Source organism: Oryctolagus cuniculus, chromosome 11 (genome assembly GCF_964237555.1).
Source record: "Oryctolagus cuniculus chromosome 11, mOryCun1.1, whole genome shotgun sequence".
Lineage (NCBI taxonomy): Eukaryota > Metazoa > Chordata > Mammalia > Lagomorpha > Leporidae > Oryctolagus > Oryctolagus cuniculus.
The window spans coordinates 11,279,579-11,292,206 of record NC_091442.1 but is presented as its reverse complement, the minus strand read 5'-3'; the positions used below and the strand labels follow the sequence as shown (position 1 = coordinate 11,292,206).

Here is a 12,628-nt window from a genome sequence, read left to right as displayed (position 1 = left end):
AAGAAAATTATTACATCAAGGCTCATTATACTAAGAAATGATGTGTATAGCAAAGAGTATTCTATAGCATCTGCACTATTTAAAGTAGAAATGGAGAACAGAGGTCTACACTGGCAACCGTGCTGATGAGGCTGCAGCAGGGGGCACAGGAGACTGCATCTTTGATCTTGCAAGTTAGGAAGGTAGCAAAGGCATTATTTCTAAATACATCAACTTCTCTACAAGTTAAAAACAAGGATAGCTCTGCTCATTTCCATGGCCATCCCACAAAAAAGGCAAAGTATGTTAAGCAAGTCAGAAGTATTTCAAAACAACCAGTAGCAAAAATCAGAAATGACAGGTTTCTCAGAAAATAGCCAACCAAAGCAGAAACTCTCAAACACCAACCAATCACAGAATAATTGCTTGTTACTTTAACTTTAAAAGCCTCAAACTGATTTTTAATGCCCAATCTCCAGAAAGAGATAAATGACCGAGGCAAGTTAAGTTGCTTGAGGGGTCCTGGCACATTCTCTCTCGCTGAGAGCGAAGGAGGACTGCAAAACTCACAGAAACTGAGCTGCAACAGGACAGCAACATCACCTCATTCACCAAAATCCAATAGTGTGTGGTTGTTCCTTGTTTACTTTTGGAATCAGAACAAAACAACAGAGGAGGTCCACTGAAGATTCCTAGATAATGTCAGCAGACAAGATGCCAGTGTCAAGAGACAAGTCCAGAACCATCTAGAAGTCAGCTGGGACCCTGTTTCACAGGATTTTTTCTCCTTCAGCTCCAAAATAGAAATATTTCCCTCCCCACCCTCGTTTACTTTCTCCCTTCCCCACTTTTTCTAAAATCTGTCTTCAGAGCATTATTTATAACAAAAATGACTTACAGTACTCAACTTCTTAACACCAACATAGGTCACAAGGTCAATAAATCAGCTAAAGTTGGGGCGGCCTTTAGGCTAGGGGTTAAGGTACCAGGCAGAGCGACTGGGAGCAGCCTGGGTTTGATAGCAGGCTCTGGCTCCTGACTCCACCTTCCTGCTAACACAGATCATGGGAGGCAGCAAGTGACAGTTTAAGTGACTGCTCTGGCCACTCAGGTGGGAGACCTAAGCTGAGCTCCTCTGGCTCCCAGATTCAACTGGTCCGGCCTCAGCTGTTGCTAGGCATTTACAGTCAACCTGCAGACGGGAGCTCTGCCTCTGCCTCTCACATGATACAGACACACACAGATACAAAATAAGCCAAAGCACAAGTCTGCTAAGTGTCCACCCCCACCCCAGAAGGAGTAACTCAATTCTGCCCAGGGTAACTCTGAGTCTGAGACTGAATGGAAGCCTAAATTTAGAAAGGGTGGGGCCCAAAGGGATCTCTTTGGGCTAATGCTGTCTAAAATAAGCCCACTGCCAGCACCTCCAGTCACCGTGATAAATACGTAGGCTTTACAGAAGTTAGAAAGAACAGCCTTTAAATAAGGCTGCCCCCAAAAAATGTTAACCTCAAGTTGACCTGAAAGGTTATATCTTTCTAACTGGCTGAAACAAGTAGTTCACAACTCCAAAAACAAAGTTTAAACCCTCTAAACAAGACTGTGTACTTTATAAACTTCAAATTTTCAACATGATGCTAAAATCTGACAAACAGTATTCATTTGCTAATAAATCTTTAGCCACTTAATAATTTAATGCTTCTATATACCTAAGTCTCAAAACAGAATGTAAAGCAGAGGTTCTCTAAAAGGAACAGTTCTGTTTTCCAAGAGGACATCCAGCAGAGTCTGGAAACACTTTTTGATTGTCACAACCAATGAGGTGATAGTTCAAGTACTTGGTCCCTAGGACCTATATGGGAGACCCAGTTTGAATTTCAGGCTCCTGGCTTGTGAGCATTTGGGGAGTGAACAAGTGAATGGAAAAAATTTTTATCAGTCTCTCTGCCTTTCAAGTAACATAAAAATGAGAATTTTTTACATTTTGTTTTTTAAGATTCCTTAATTCCAAATTCCCCTCAAGGTCCTATTATTAGCTCAGGGATACAGAAGTCTTCTATGGGACCACGTTGTGATACAGTGGGTAAAGCTGCCGCCTGTGATGCCTGCATCCCATATGGTGCCAGTTTGTGCCCCAGCTGCTCTACTTCCAATCCAGCTCCCTGCTAATGGTCTGGGAAAAGCACTGGAAGATGGCCCAAGTCCTTGGGCCCCTGCCACATACACGGGAGACCCGGACGAAGCTCCTGGCTCCTGGCTTTAGCCTGGCTCAGTGTTGGCAGTCATCTGGGGAGTGAACCAGCAGATGGAAACTAGTTCTCTTTCTCTGTAACTCTTTCAAATAAATCAATCTTTGGAAAAACTATTCTCATAAATGTGGGCTCACCTGCTGGCAGCTGCTACGTGAACTCACCTGCTGGTAGCTACCACTTTGTACTTTTTATGTGCTGTAGGTAGGAGGATGGAGGCACATGTACTCTCCAAAAGCTTTTTTTTTTTTAATTACCATGATGTACTAAAAAGTACATTCTTCATTCAGCAGTGTATCTACCAAGACTAGAAAATATTGAGCATACAGTGTGAGTGATTTTTAATACAAAGGAAAGCAAATCCTTCTACAGTTTTACAAAACTATCTGCAGCAATGCTTGGACTAATTCACTTTCGACTAACAGACTGCTAAACCTTTGTGGTATAAAATAACTACTTAATTATGAAAAACATTTTAATAGATAATTTTTAAACTAAAATTAGGAATTAGACTACAGTACCTATACTTTTGCATAATCAACACATCATTTCCTTTGATAATAAATGATGTTTCCCAAGAGTCACCAAACAAAGAAAAACAGGACCAGTGTTGAGGCACAGCGGATTAGGCCAGGGCTTGCACGTCAGCATCCCACATAGGAGCACTTGTTTCAGTCGCAGCTTCTCCACTTCTGATCTGGCTTCCTGCTAATGCACCTGGGAAGGGAGCAGAAGATGGCCCAAGAACTTGAGCCCAGCCACCCACACAGGAGATGCAGATGACGCTGCTGGCTCCTGGCTCCAGCCTGGTCCAGACCCATTTGTTGCGGCCATCTGGATCAGCAGATGAAGAGCAATTCCTCTCTGTCTCTCCCTCTCTGCCTTTCAGATGAATAAATCTTAAAATAACAAAAACATTAAAAAGTAACCAAAAAATTATTCTTTCCAGTTTGGAAACACTTTAACACATCTACATACACATCACTAAGTAACTCCTCATGCAAGTCTCCTAGTAAATCTGATACACAGATGAAGCATCAGCAATAAACAATTATGAAACACTCATCACTATCCAACAAAAATGGCAGAATGTACCATGCTCAATGCTAGAAAGAACTTATTTGCTAAACTTTTCCTCAAAGACACAGAAGAGATATTTAAGCAACCAATTACAAATCTCCTAGTCTGTTGTCTTCAGCGAGTGGCTCCACTCCCAGAGAAACTTGGTCAACAACAACAAAATGTTAAGGAATAAATCCTTTTCTCTACAACATAAAGTCCTTTTCCACAGCCTTGAAATATGCCCAAAATGCCCCATTCCTTTCCAACACATCTTTTTTTTAATTTTTATTTTTATTTTCATTCTTTGACAGGCAGAGTTAGTGAGAGAGAGAGAGACAGAGAGAAAGGTCCTCCTTTTAACGTTGGTTCACCCCCCCAAGCAGCCGCTACAGCTGGCATATTGCAGCCAGGAGCCAGGTGCTTCCTCCTGGTCTCCCATGGGGTGCAGGGCCCAAGCACTTGGGCCATCCTCCACTGGACTCCCGGGCCACAGCAGAGAGCTGGACTGGAAGAGGAGAAACCGGGACAGAACCCAGTGCCCCAACCGGGACTAAAACCCGGGGTGCCAGCGCCCCAGGGCAGAGGATTAGCCTAGTGAGCTGCAGCACCGGCCCAACACTTTTTATTTTTTTGACAGGCAGAGGTAGTGAAAGAGAGAGACAGAGAGAAAGGTCTTCCTTTTGCTGTTGGTTCACCTTCCAATGGCTGCCACGGCCAGCGCGCTGTGACCAGCGCATCCCACTGATCTGAAGTCAGGAGCCAGGTGCTTCCTCCTGGTCTCCCATGCGGGTGCAGGGCCCAAGCACTTGGGGCCATCCTCCACTGCACTCCCGGGCCATAGCAGAGAGCTGGCCTGGAAGAGGGGCAACCGGGACTAGAACCCGGTGTGCTGGCACCACAGGCGGAGGATTAGCCTATTGAGCCACGGCGCCGGCCCCAACACATCTTTCTAATTACCATGTTTCCTGTAAGGAACTCTCCACACAACTGTCTGTCCTTTCTCACCATTTAAAACACCAAGCCAGTGAATTGTAGGCAGGGCAGCTACACATACAAGCATGTCAATCACTACCATCTCACACAATCACTTCCAAAACAACTGCTTTGAAGTCAAAGTCAAGCAAATAATGTTTAACAGCAGGCCCACATATCTTTTTTTTTTTTTTTTTGACAGGCAGAGTGGACAGTGAGAGAGAGAGACAGAGAGAAAGGTCTTCCTTTGCCGTTGGTTCACCCTCCAATGGCCGCCGCTGCAGCCGGCGCACCGCGCTGATCCTGGCAGGAGCCAGGAGCCAGGTGCTTTTCCTGGTCTCCCATGGGGTGCAGGGCCCAAGCACCTGGGCCATCCTCCACTGCACTCCCTGGCCATAGCAGAGAGCTGGCCTGGAAGAGGGGCAACCGGGACAGAATCCGGCGCCCCAACCGGGACTAGAACCCGGTGTGCCGGCGCCGCAAGGTGGAGGATTAGCCTATTGAGCCAAGGCGCCGGCTACGCCCACATATCTTAACATAACACAATAAAATCTTTAAAAGAAATATTGGCCAGCACCATGGCTCACTAGGCTAATCCTCCGCCTTGCGGCGCCGGCACACCGGGTTCTAGTCCGGGTCGGGGTACTGGATTCTGTCCCGGTTGCCCCTCTTCCAGGCCAGCTCTCTGCTGTGGCCAGGGAGTGCAGTGGAGGATGGCCCAAGTGCTTGGGCCCTGCACCCCATGGGAGACCAGGATAAGTACCTGGCTCCTGCCATCGGATCAGCGCGGTGCGCTGGCCACGGCGTGCCGGCCGCGGCGGCCATTGGAGGGTGAACCAACAGCAAAGGAAGACCTTTCTGTCTCTCTCTCACTGTCCACTCTGCCTGTCAAAAAAAAAAAAAAAAGAGACCAAACTATTTTACCAAAAGAAAAAGATAAAAAAGCCAGTATGCACTTGGAACAAGACACAGACAACACAGAATTAGCTGTAAGAAGTCATATTCACTTTCAAGACAATAAAATTAGCCAGAAAGAATGCCTGGAAACAACCCAGGCTGTTAAAAACCCTTGCATCCAATACAAGTGAGTAAATGTGCCTCCTGTCTCATACTTGGCTCAACACCAGGTGGGCAAAGAAGGGTTTTATTTCCATACATATGTAACCATTGGACGATCCATTTAAACAAACACCTCCTAAAAGAAAATTCAGTATTAACTGGTCACCCAAGAAAAACCGTCACACCTGCTAAAGCAAAAGTGTTCCTATACCTCAAAAATGTGTTGCCTAACAAGCTGTAAACTTATTTTCAAGTCTTCCCTGAAAACTTTATTGGCCGGCACCATGGCTCAATAGGCTAATCCTCTGCCTGCAGAACCAGCACACCAGGTTCTAGTCCCGGTTGCCCCTCTTCCAGGCCAGCTCTCTGCTGTGGCCAGGGAGTGCAGTGGAGGATGGCCCAAGTGCTTGGGCCCTGCACCTGCATGGGAGACCAGGAGAAGCACCTGGCTCCTGCCTTCGGATCAGCTCGGTGCGCCGGCCGCAGCGGCATTGGGGGTGAACCAACGGAAAAAGGAGGATCTTTCTCTCTTTCTCTCTCTCACTGTCCACTCTGCCTGTCAAAAAAAAAAAAAAAAAAAAAAAAAAACTTTATCAAGAGGTCGGTGCTGCACTGTAGCAGGTAAAGCTACTAACTGTGACACTGGCATCCCATATGGCCTGGTTAGTGTCCTGGCAGCTCCACTTCTAACCCAGCTCCCTGCTAATAGCCTGAGAAAAGTATCAGGAGATGGCACAAGTGTTTGGGCCTCTGCCACCACATGGGAAGCTCCTGGCTTCGGCCTGGCCACTGCAGCCACCTGGGGAGTGAACCAGCAGATAGGAATTCCTTCTCACAGTCTGACTGCCCCCACCCTCCAACTCTGCCATTCAAATAAACAGATCTTTTCTGCATTGGGTCAGACTCAGGCCAGGAGCCAAGAGCTTCTTCCATGTCTTCCCATGTGGGTAGAAGGGCCAAGGCACTTAGGCCATCTTACACTGTTTTTCCAAGTGCATTAGCAGAGAGCTGGATGGCAAGTAGGACAACCAGGGCTTGAACCAGTGCACATACAGGATGCTGGCACGGCACGCAGTGCCTTTACCTGCCATGCCACAATGCCAGCTCACTCTCAAAAACCAAAGTTTATCAAGCATCTGTCTCCTTTTCCCTTGGAAACATTCTTAAAAATTACAGATTTCAGGGGCCGGCACTGTGGCATAGTGGGTAAAGCCGCTGCTGGAAGTGTCAGCATCCCACACGGGCACCAGTTGGAGACCCAGCTGCTCCACTTCCGATCCAGCTCTCTGCTCTGGCCTGGGAAAGCAGATGGTCCAAGTCTTTGGGCCCCTGCACCCACATGGGAGACCCAGAGGAAGCTCCTGGCTCCAGATTGGCGCAGTTCTGGCCATTACAGTCATCTGAGGAATGAACCAGCAGATGGAAGATCTCTCTCTCTGCCTCTCTGTAACTCCGCTTGCAAATAATAAATAGAAGAATCTTTTAAAAAATAAATTACTGAATTCAAACATACATTATTTTTGTAAATATGGTTTTTAAAAATCTAAATATATGAAAACACAGAAAAATATTGAGGTCAACAGCTGTGGCGCAGAAGGTTAAGCCTATACCTGAAGTGCCAGCAGCCAATATGGGTGCCTGTTAAAGTCCTGGCCACTCCACTTAGGATCCAGCTCCCTACTAATACACCTGGGAAAGCAGCAGCAGGTGACCCAAGTGCTTGGACCCCTGCACCCACGTGGCAGATGAGGAAGACACTCCTGGCCAAGCCCCACCTGTTGTGGCCATTTGGGGAGTGAACCAGTGGACTCCAACCTGTGACCACCACACTGCCAGCCCCCCAAAAAACGTTGTTTAAGATTTATTTATTTGAAAGGCAGAATTATAGAGAGGCAGAGGCAGAGAGATCTTCCATCTGCTGGTTCATTCACTAAATGGCCGCAACAGCCAGAGCTGGGTTGATCCGAAGCCAGGAGCTTCTTCCAGGTCTCCTACATGGGTGTAGGGGCCTAAGCCCTTGGGCCATCTTTACTGCTTTCCCAGGCCATAGCAGAGCTGGATAGAAGTGGAGCACCCGGGTCTTGAACCGGCATTCATATGGGAGGCCAGCACTGCAGTCAGCAGCTTTACCCACTACACCAGAACACCAACCCCCAGGAAAATGTTTAAAACATTGAAACCAGACTGAGTATTCATGATCTGCTCAGATTTTTTAAAAGTAGAACTATGTGACATGAGGGCACTTCAGAAAGTTCACAGAAAATATATACAAAAAAACCTATGGGGCTGGTGCTGTGGCATAGCCAGTAAAGCTACCACCTGCAGTGCCAACATCCCATACGGGTGCCGGTTCAAGTCCTGGCTGCTCCACTTCCAATCCAGCTCTCTGCTATGGCTTGGGAAAGCAGAAGATGGCCAAAGTCCTTGGGCCCCTACACCCACGTGGGAGACCTGGAGGAGGCTTCTGGCTTCAGACTGGTGCAGCTGCGGCTGTTGCAGCCAGTTGGGGAGTGAACCCAAAGATAGAAGACCTCTATTTCTTTCTCTCTCTCTGCCCCTCGTTCTCTTTGTGTGTAACTCTTTCAAATAAATACTTAAAAAAAAAAAAAAAAAAAAAAAAAACTAGGCCGGCGCCGCGGCTCACTAGGCTAATCCTCCGCCTAGCGGCGCCGGCACACCAGGTTCTAGTCCCGGTCCGGGCGCCGGATTCTGTCCTGGTTGCCCCTCTTCCAGGCCAGCTCTCTGCTGTGGCCCGGGAGTGCAGTGGAGGATGGCCCAGGTGCTTGGGCCCTGCACCCCATGGGAGACCAGGAGAAGCACCTGGCTCCTGGCTCCTGCCATCGGATCAGCGCGGTGCGCCGGCCGCGGCGGCCATTGAAGGGTGAACCAACGGCAAAGGAAGACCTTTCTCTCTGTCTCTCTCACTGTCCACTCTGCCTGTCAAAAAATAAAATAAAAAAAAAACTATAAATGGATTTCAAAAAAAATTTGCACCAAAATAAATTGAATTTTAATTATACTTTTCACAGACTTTTGGAAGTACTTTTTTTTTTTTTTGATTTTTTTTTTTTTTTTTTTTTTGACAGGCAGAGTGGACAGTGAGAGAGAGAGACAGAGAGAAAGGTCTTCCTTTGCCGTTGGTTCACCCTCCAATGGCCGCCGCGGCTGGCGCGCTGCGGCTGGCGCACCGCGCTGATCCCAAGGCAGGAGCCAGGTGCTTCTCCTGGTCTCCCATGGGGTGCAGGGCCCAAGCACTTGGGCCATCCTCCACTGCACTCCCTGGCCACAGCAGAGGGCTGGCCTGGAAGAGGGGAAACCGGGACAGAATCCGGCGCCCCAACCGGGACTAGAACCCGGTGTGCCGGCGCCGCTAGGCGGAGGATTAGCCTAGTGAGCCGCGGCGCCAGCCTTTTTTTAAAGATTTTTTATTTTATTTGATAGGTAGAGTTACAGACAGTGGGGGGGGGGGGGCATTTGAGGGGTCAACCAACGGAAAGAAGACCTTTCTGTCCCTCTCTAACTCAGCCTGGCCAAAAAAAAAAATTTTTTTCAAGAAAGTGAAGTCTGTAACCATGTGTCATCTACCTAGAAATATGGCTGCATGATGGTTCTTTGACAATAAAAGCATATGGGTGGAGCTGGTACTGTGGTGCAGAGGATTAAGCTGCCGCCCACAGTGCCAGCTTCCCATATGAACAGCAGTTCAAGTCCCAGCTGCTCTACTTCAGATCCAGCTCCCTGCTAATGCACCTGGGGAAGCAGCAGAGGACGGCCCAAGTAGTTGGGCCGCTACACCCACAAGGGAGACCTGAATAAAGCTCCTGACCCTGGCTTCAGCCTGGTCCAGCCCTGGCTGTTGAGGGGAGTTAACCAGTGGATGGAAGATATTGCTTTCTCCATCTCTCTCTGTAACTCTTTCAAATAAATTTTTTAAAAGGCAAAGAAAAGAAAGTATATGGGGCCAGTGTTGTGACGTAGCAGGTTAAACTGCCACCAGGGACACTAGTATCCCATATGGGTGCTGTTTCAAGTCCTGATTGCTCCACTTCTGACCCAGCTTCCTGCTAATGTGCCTGGGAAAGAAGCAGAGGAAGGCCTAAGTGCTTGGGGCCCTGTACCCATGTGGGAGACTTGGAAGCTCCTGGCTCTTGGCTTCAGCCCAGCCCAACACCAGCTGTTGCAGTCATTTGGGGAGTGAACCTGCAGGCGGAAGACCTCTGTCTCTCTGTAACTCTGCCTTTCAAGTAAATAAATAAGTTTTTTTTTTTTTTTTTAAAGAAAAGCATTACACAAATTCAGTGGAATGAGTACAATCCATGCACAGGGGCACAATTCCTCTGAATTCCTGATCCTTCAGTTTCCTCAATCCCAAAAATGGTGGGTTAGCTGGTCAAAAATTACTACCTCAGAGATAGGGCTTTCAGCTCTCAAGAGAAAGTGAGAAGAAACACAAAGCAGTGCTAGAGTTCTAGCTGCTCCACTTCCGATCTAGCTCCCTGCTAATTCACTTAGAAAAGTAGTGGATGACGCCCAAGTACTCAGGTCCCAGCCATCCATGTGGGAGACTTGGATTAAGTCCCTGGTTCCTGGCCCAGCCCTAGCTGTTGCAGCCATTTGGGGATTGAACTAGCTCATGAAAGAGATCTCTGTCACTCTTTCAAATAAATAAAGGTTTTAAACACACACACACACACTCGCACACGGTAGTCTTACTGCATGTAGTATATATTACAGTGCTCTAACTAAAAACTGCAAAACCCTGAACACTCTTACAACTCTCCTTCTTCCCCTGGATGGTCACAAGCTGCCAGTGGCAAGTGGAGCATGATTCATAACTGTCTCCCCACAGAAAACAACGGCGAATTAGTTTTCTAAGTTTGAAAACCAAGCTTAGCATAAACAATCTGAGAAATCAAAGCCTCTGTAAAAGAAATCAAACTGAAAAAGTGTCTATGACCAAGATGCTATTAAACAAGTTATGTTTAATAGTAACTTAGGTGGTCAGTTTCCATGTCTCCACATTTATAGGGTGGTGCTGGCCAGAGGGTTTACATACCTGCCAACAATTCTCCCTGCATCTACTTTCTAATTAAATCAAGGGTAGGAAAAACCAAACAGCAAGAAATATCTTGTTTCTCTATCACAGCCAAAAGTAAAAATCATTTTCTACAAGTCACTTAAGAATTACTCAAAAGTAACATCAACAAACTACAGTGGCGCAGAAGGTTAATCCTCTGCCTGTGGCACTGGCATCCCATATGGGCGCCAGTTCGAGTCCCGGCTGCTCCTCCTCCAATCCAGCTCTCTGCTGTGGCCTGGGAAAGCAGTAGAAGATGGCCCAAGTCCTTGGGGCCCTGTACCGGTGTGGGAGACTGGAGGAAGCTCCTGGCTCCTGGCTTCGGATTGGCAAAGTCCAGCCATTGGGGCCATATGGGGGGCGAACCAACGGAGTGAAGACCTTTCTCTCTCTCCGTCTCACTGTCTGTAACTCTACCTCTCAAATAAAAATATTTAAAAAAAAAAAAAAAGCCTGAAATTGTAAAGTCAAATTATGTGCACATTAAAGACGGGGCATTCTAGGAACAATGTTTTTTCACTCCGTTCTGAGAGGTTATGTGGTTAGGAAACCACTGGAAAATAAGACACAATAACAATGCACCTGGGTGGTCTTTTTTCTGCAGTTGAAGACGTACTGTTCATGTTTTAGGGAAACCTAAAAGTGAGAAGCTGCTGGGAGCACAGTGTCATGGGCTGAAGCTACACACTGTGGAGACTACAAAAGACAACTGCCTGGGAACTGGGCAAAGCGCACAGTGCGCAGACACGTACCTCAGAGAAGCAGACCTTCCCTTTTTCAGTCTCAATTATTGCCCGAGAGAGCTATGAAAACCTAGCAAATTTTTTAAAAGACCTGGATATCACAGGCTGCACAATCACATAAGCTTGATTTTCAAAGTTCTGGGTGTGTGTGTGTTTTTTTTTTTGAACCCGTAACTACTGGCTAAATATTTTATTCATGAATGTCTTTGCCATATATGAGTGATGATGTGAATGTAATTACATTGAAAAATTTTTTAAAAACTCATTTTGTACAACACTGATAACCCATCCCAGACATCCCATATCAAGAGCGCAGGTTCAAGTTCCAGCTGCTCTGCTTCCAATCTAGCTCCCTGCTAATGCACCTGGGAAGGCAGCAGAAGGTGGTCCCAGTACTTGGATCCCTGCAACCCATGTGGGAGACCAGAATGGAGCTCCTGGCTCCTGGATTCAGCCTGGCCTGGTCCTGGCTATTGCACTTACTGGGGAGTGAATCAGCAAATGGAAGATCTGTCTCTCCCCTTCTCTGTCACTCTGCCCTTAAAATCAATCTTTTTTTTTTTTTTTTAAAGATTTGTTTGTTTATCTGAAAGTCAGAGTTACACAGAGAAAGGAGAGGCAGAAAGAGAGGTCTTCCACCCGATGGTGGAACAGTTGGAGCTGCGCCCATTCGAAGCCAGGAGCTTCTTCCAGGTCTTGCACGAGGGTGCAAGGGCCCAAGGTCTTGGGCCATCTTCTACTGCTTTCCCAAGCCATAGCAGAGAGCTAGATCGAAGAGGGGCAGCTGGGACTCGAACCGGCGCCCATATGGGATGCTGGCGCTGCAGGCCAGAGCTTTAACCCACTGCACTACAGCGCCGGCCCCTACTAATTTCAAATTAATAAAACAGCAGTCGCATGATTATTGGATAGATAAACTAGAAATGTAGGTGAAATGCTTGTAAACTATATCTGCTACACCAAAGTTAGCTGCTAAACATTATCAGGATATACCTTAACTGATGTTATTAATAAATCACATTCAAAATACACTATAAGAAAGGAAAAAAAGGAGAGGACCAGTGCTGTGGCACAGCTGGTTGAGATGCTGCCTGGGACGCCGGCATCCCATATGGGTGCCAGTTCGTGTCCTGTCTGTTCCACTTCCTATCCAGCTCCCTGCTGGTGTACCTGGGAGGGTGCCTGAGCCCCTGCACCCACATGGGAGATCTGTGGGTCCTGGCTTTGGCCTGGCCCAGGCCCAGCCATTGAAAGCATCTGGAGAATGACCAGGGTATGGAAGATCTCTATTTCACCCACTCTGTATGCAGTAGCTCTGCCTTTCAAATAAATACATCTTTAAAAAAATAAAAAAAATGTTGGGGCCAGTGCTGTGGTACAGTAGGTTAATCCTCCACCTGAGGCGCTGGCATCCCATATAGGCGCCAGTTCTAGTCCTGGCTGCTCCTCTTCCAATCCAGCTCTCTGCTGTGGCCTGGGAAAGCAGT

General features: G+C 47.2%; 1 protein-coding gene across 6 annotated transcripts in view; it reads right to left on the bottom strand.

Moving 5' to 3' along the window:
- The window catches only part of STAU1 (staufen double-stranded RNA binding protein 1), a 72,767-nt gene that overhangs the window by 52,576 nt on the left and 7,563 nt on the right, over positions 1-12,628 (bottom strand). The gene's annotated exons all lie outside the window — the stretch shown is intronic.